This window comes from Tachypleus tridentatus, chromosome 8 (genome assembly GCF_004210375.1).
Source record: "Tachypleus tridentatus isolate NWPU-2018 chromosome 8, ASM421037v1, whole genome shotgun sequence".
Taxonomy (NCBI): domain Eukaryota; kingdom Metazoa; phylum Arthropoda; class Merostomata; order Xiphosura; family Limulidae; genus Tachypleus; species Tachypleus tridentatus.
In genome coordinates, this window is record NC_134832.1 from 116439899 (window position 1) to 116445898 (window position 6000).

Sequence of the window (6000 nt, forward strand, 5' to 3'; positions counted from 1 at the left end):
CGCATAATGGAAGCACGCATTCGGCTGGTTTTATGTTAAAATGCTTAATAAAATGAAGGTAATTTCAACACGTTAAACAGTTTTAAATAAAAAAATGCTAAAATGTTTGCAATAAATTTCCATAATATGTTGACATCAAAAATACGAAATTAATTTAGAGTACCAAACACTAACTATTTTTAACTTCAGAAAAAGGTTTTTCCTAGTATTAAAGTTTAAAAAAATCTTTAGAGTTTGGTAGCCTCATTTAATTTCCCATTTTTGATGTCAACATTTTATCGAAATTTATTACAAACACAAAATCATATTTTTACTTAAAAGTGTTTAACATCAATATGCTTTGGCTTATTTAGTGTTTTGTATAATCTAATATTCACAAGCGAATGGCCCGGCATAGCCAGGTGGTTAGGGCGTTTGACTCATAATTTAAAGGTTGCGGATTCGAATCTTCGTCACACCAAATATGCTCGCCCTTTCAGCCGTGGGGCGTTATATTCGTTGGTAAAACAGTAGCCCAAGAGTTGGTGGTTAGTGGTGATGTCTAGCTACCTTCCCTCTAGTTTTACACTGCTAAATTAAGGACGGCTAGCACAGACAGCTTGTTTTGATTGTTTGTTTTTGAATTTCGCACAAAGCTACTCGAGGGCTATCTGTGCTAGCCGTCCCTAATTTAGCAGTGTAAAACTAGAGGGAAGGCAGCTAGTCATCAACACCCATCGCTAACTCTTGGGCTACTCTTTTACCAACGAATAGTGGGATTGACCGTCAATTATAACGCCCCCACGGCTAAAAGGGCGAGCTTGTTTGGTGCGACGAGGATGCGAACTCGCGACCCTCAGATTACGAGTCGCACGCCTTAACACGCTTGGACATGCCGGGCCGTCACAAATAGCTCTCGTGTTGGTTTGCGTGATATTATAAAATAAACAAATAAACAAACACAAAAAAATTGGGTTATTGTGCAACTTATAGTAAGAGGAATGTATAACGTAACTTCGTTTAGAACGGTGTCCCCCGCTAGTACAGCAGTATGTCTCCGGATTTACAACGCTAAAATCAGGGGTTCGATTCCTCTTGATGTGGCTTTGCTCTAAGAAAACACACACACATTTAGGCCCGGCATGGCCAAGCGTGTTAAGGCGTTCGACTCGTAATCCGAGGGTCGCGGGTTCGAATCCCGGTCGCACGAAACATGCTCGCCCTTTCACCCGGGGGGTGTTGTAATGGTACGGTCAATCCCACTATTCGTTGGTAAAAGAGTAGCCCAAGAGTTGGCGGTGGGTGGTGATGACTAACTCTCTTCCCTCTAGTCTTACAGTGCTAAATTAGGGACGGCTAACGCAGATAGCCCTCGAGTAGCTTTGCGCGAAATTCAAAAGAAACAAACAATCGTTTAGAACGAACCTAATTCAGACATTCTCTTCTTTTATTTTCACTTTATTACCTAAATAGATCAAGCTTGGCTTAATTTTAGTTTCAGATCAAAAGCTCCGGGTTTAAAAAAAAAATGAAGCCACTTAACACGGTCCACACTTTCAGCTATATAAATATTATAAAGTTGGAAACGAACAACATTATTCATTTCAAAATACCAGGAAAAGCCTTAATGGAAGGGAAGTCCCCTCCTGGTCAATAATTCAAAATTATGGATAGCTCTATATGAATTTTATGGGTGCATATGATCATAATATGCCACTTAGACTCAAATTTCTAGTTCAGTTTTCACTCATGCTATAAGCAATTCCCAGATAATGTTCGAGAATACAATACCTGGTTATTGTGATTACCAAGACGTGGTTTAGCGAACTTTTATCTTATTTTTACATCATTGTTATATCTCTATTTACCTGTACTTTCTAAAACTCTGAATTCAACTTGTACACAACAATATTAAACCAATTATTTTCAAGCACTACATTGTTGTAAAATGAATGGGGATCATTTTTGGTTTCAAGTTTGGTTCTCCGTTCAGTGAATTTAAAATACAACCATTGAGATGTTGGCCAAAAGAGTATGTAACTAATTTTTACTACTTATTACGTAATATAATTTATTTCAGATGAGTTTTAGATTTATTATGCTACGCACGTTGTGTATGACTATTTCGAGTAACCGTTAATTTGAATCTAGAAGTTAATAAAATTTTAATATGTATTAAATTTATGTTATTTGTCAACAAGATTGATACACGCAATTTCTTTTTTATCGCAAATATATTTTAATATGCAAACATAAAAACGCACAATTTATAATAACGTTTATTACTGTTAGTTATTACAAATGATGGTTTATATACAAGAGTCTTACAAACCTACAAACTATACCGAGTATTCTATTCGGTCTAGAACCGAATATTTAATCTATGGTCCAGGTCCATGACAAGCAAATTAATTCTGAGTTGATATTGTCACATCTCGCTTAAGCTAAGTAGCTTACTTTTTTTGATTGGCCTCACACTGCTTTTAATGTTCACTTCTAATGTCCTCGTAGAAATTCTAACATCCGGTGTAATTCATTGAAGTTGAAAGGTTTGTAATGTTCGAAATCTATAAACGTTCCTGGTCCGCTTCTGGATTTTTTAGATTAATAGGCGTTAATCACAATTATAGGTTCCTAAGCCTATAACACATTGACTGTAGCTGACCAATTGTAATAATACTAATTTGTCTCTCGGCTAACCGCTTTTTATATTAATCTCGCAAGCTTATAAAAATTCAACAATGTCCTAGCGCGTTTTTGTAAAACAAATATTGTTGATTTTTGCTTTCAGGAATCTTCTACAAATTCCGAGAACAGACTAAAAGAAAATTACACTGAAACAAATTTGTCTCTTAAAGCACAATCGTTATTTTAACAGTATGCTTAGGGTTCTGATAAGTTTGCTACTCATGTTCGTCTCATTCAAAACTTTGCTGATAAACTAATATGCTAGTAGAAACATTTTTTGCATAAAACCTCTTAAGTCACAAACAACAACTGATAATGAACTTTTAATTCGTTGTATTCTTTAAGGTTTTATTTTATATATTTATTTAATCATCAGGGGAATAACAGCTTTTATAATAGTGTGATCAGTTAAAAATATTTTCCCTGTTTAGATGAAACAACTAAAAAATATGTGGAATTTTTAACCCTTCTACTATATTCAACCCCAAACGTTTTTGCTTTTGAATGTTTCAATGATGTTTTTGTCCTGCGCTGTCCTCCCTTATGCAAGTCTTTGAAAATGTGATGTTTAAATTTTTAATGTTTTATTTCTTATTTTATTAATAACCACACAGCATTTTACAGTGTATAAACTCACACAATAATATCTTTTACCTGTGAATTTTGTTTATTGTAGTTAAGCCTATCACCGGTAGGCTTGAATTAAATAAATTAAAGCTTTATATGGTCCGTCCTGACTTTCAAGTTTCAAAATTCAATAATGAACGTCTGATATATGTAATAGTTTCCCTTATCCCATTTAACTCTTTCCTGTCTCTTAGTTTCCTTTTCATTTTAACTGTAACGAAACTTAAATAAGTGTGTATGTGAGAACATTTATAAAGTGATTTTCTTTTATACAGTATTCTGTCAATGCGTGACCACCAGCATTCAATCAGTGCAATAACGCAGGAGGCAATTCTTCCTATTTCTGGATCTACAGTGTCACGAGATTACCTGAATAATCTGTTAAAATAATCAAACTGGCTATAAAGCAGCATCTTTGTTACACGTTTAGAATAATTACTTCACAATCATAGAACATGACTCATCCGTTCAGCCGCTCGGTTTAGTCCTAGTGTAAACTTGTAATGCACTTTTAAATTAAGTTAATAAGGCTAAAAGCTACTTTTAAAGAAAACCAAACACAGTTCAGTTTTTACGAGCCAGTGGAACAGTTTGCTATAAATGAAATTAAAAAACAAAAAATGGGAAATTTTCCAACAATTACTGCAGTAGCATTTCTTTAGTTATTATAATGAATATGCAGAAAATATCGTAATATACACTGTTTTGAAATGTAATTTGTCGTAGAAAAAAAAAAAAGTAGGGCCCGGCCTGGCCAAGCGCGTAAGGCGTTCGACTCGTAATCCGAGGGTCGCGGGTTCGAATCCCGGTCGCACCAAACATGATCGCTCTTTCAGCCGTGGGGACGTTATAATGTGAGGTCAATCCCACCATTCGTTGGTAAAAGAGTAGCCCAAGAGTTGGCGGTGGGTGATGATGACTAGCTGCCTTCCTTCTAGTCTTACACTGCTAAATTAGGGACGGCTAGCTCAGATAGCGCTCGAGTAGCTTAGTGCAAAATTCAAAACAAACACATAAAACAAAGAAGTAAAAAAATTAGCAAATAACTTGCACTAACTTTTATGTATAAACTGCTGGTGTCTGACGGTATATAAATATTTTTTACAGTTAATAAATAAGCAATGAGTAATGAAGAAAGAAAGCTCATCCTGGGTTTATGCTATGCTGTACATACAACGTCTTTACTTAGGAAACCCCTTCATATTTCTTAAGAAATCTGAAATAAAGTACGTAGTTTTATAATGGTAATTTTTATTATACATGTTTCCTTTTTGCATATAATTATTGGAAAAGAAAAGTAGTAATTGAAAGCAAACTCTTGCTTCTATATTTGTTGTCTTCTGTTTCTCTCTTTCTCTGGAACATTTTGGAACATTTTTTTAATGTATACTAACGAAAAGTTCTGGGCTCGAAAATGATTTTTAATGAGGTATGTAATTTGAAGGAATGTTACAGATAAGATATAAGCTCTTGCACCAGACTTCAAAAAGGAAACTTGCAAACTCGATTCCTTTCTTGTTTTGATTAATTGCGATTACAAAGCGAGAGAAAAGTAACTGATTTTATTAAATTATTTTGACCAAGTTTATTAGGTTTCGGCACATATACATAGGCAATAACTCACTCCAACTTTCAACTCCTTGCGTCCCTAGAAATTTGCTTGTTTTACATTTTTACAAAAAGATTTTAGAACATTTGTCTGATCCCATGATAAGTATCCACTAAAGAACAAAGCAATATTTTATACATTGTTTTCGTTACTTTAATGTTGGGGGAAAACATTTAGAAAAGGTCCACTCCAAGCAGCAGATGAATGTGTTTAATTATAATTATTCTTATCAGTAAGACCCAATAAACCTACATTTTTACCATGCAGCGATGAATAAATAAGAATGTTATTAATGTCATCCTGTTCATTCGAATTAACATGAACATCGGCTCATCTTCTTAGACACTAGGAGTCACGTGTGAACAATGGCATTTGGTCAACCAACCAGAAAACGATTATTATCAATTGCTACACCAAAAATGGGTGCATCTGCTCAAACCAAAGATCAATATGTTTTGTTTTTTTCTACTTGCAGTGTTGCAAAGAAATATTCTCAAGATTAGAAGCTATTTCCTAATTATATATAATTAAATAGGAAACTGTTAAGGTACCTCAAAGAAACGAAAGAGTAACCTGACGATGCTTTGTTTAATTAGGATTTTTATAAAAGTATATATATAGATATAGTATGTAAGATATATCCACTGCCAACGATTAATCACCGCGTTGGTTGGTTCGTATTTCTGATATATACATGTGGGAAGGGGCTTCAGCATATAATGCAAAAATAAAGAATTTACTGAACAATTTAAAATGTTTCTGGTCAAAATGTATCGAAACTTTGGTGTAACAAACACAATTATGACCTTAAAACAAACGAGCATTAAAAATCTGAATAAACTATTTATATGTTGTTTGTTTTGCGAGTTTAATGGTTACAAAAAAATGCAGAACGAAAGTTCCCGTTACACTTACGGGTATGGAAATTGAGGACAGTGTGTGTACTCCCAGTAGCGTGGCGCCATACCTAGCTTGAGTGAAAAGGAATGAACAGTGGCAACTCCTCATAGCTCGTTCAACGTTTTTACTCAGTTTACAGTTAAGTACTTTAAAATAAATTCTAACTCTTTATCCTCGTTTTAAATCTATCAGTTATT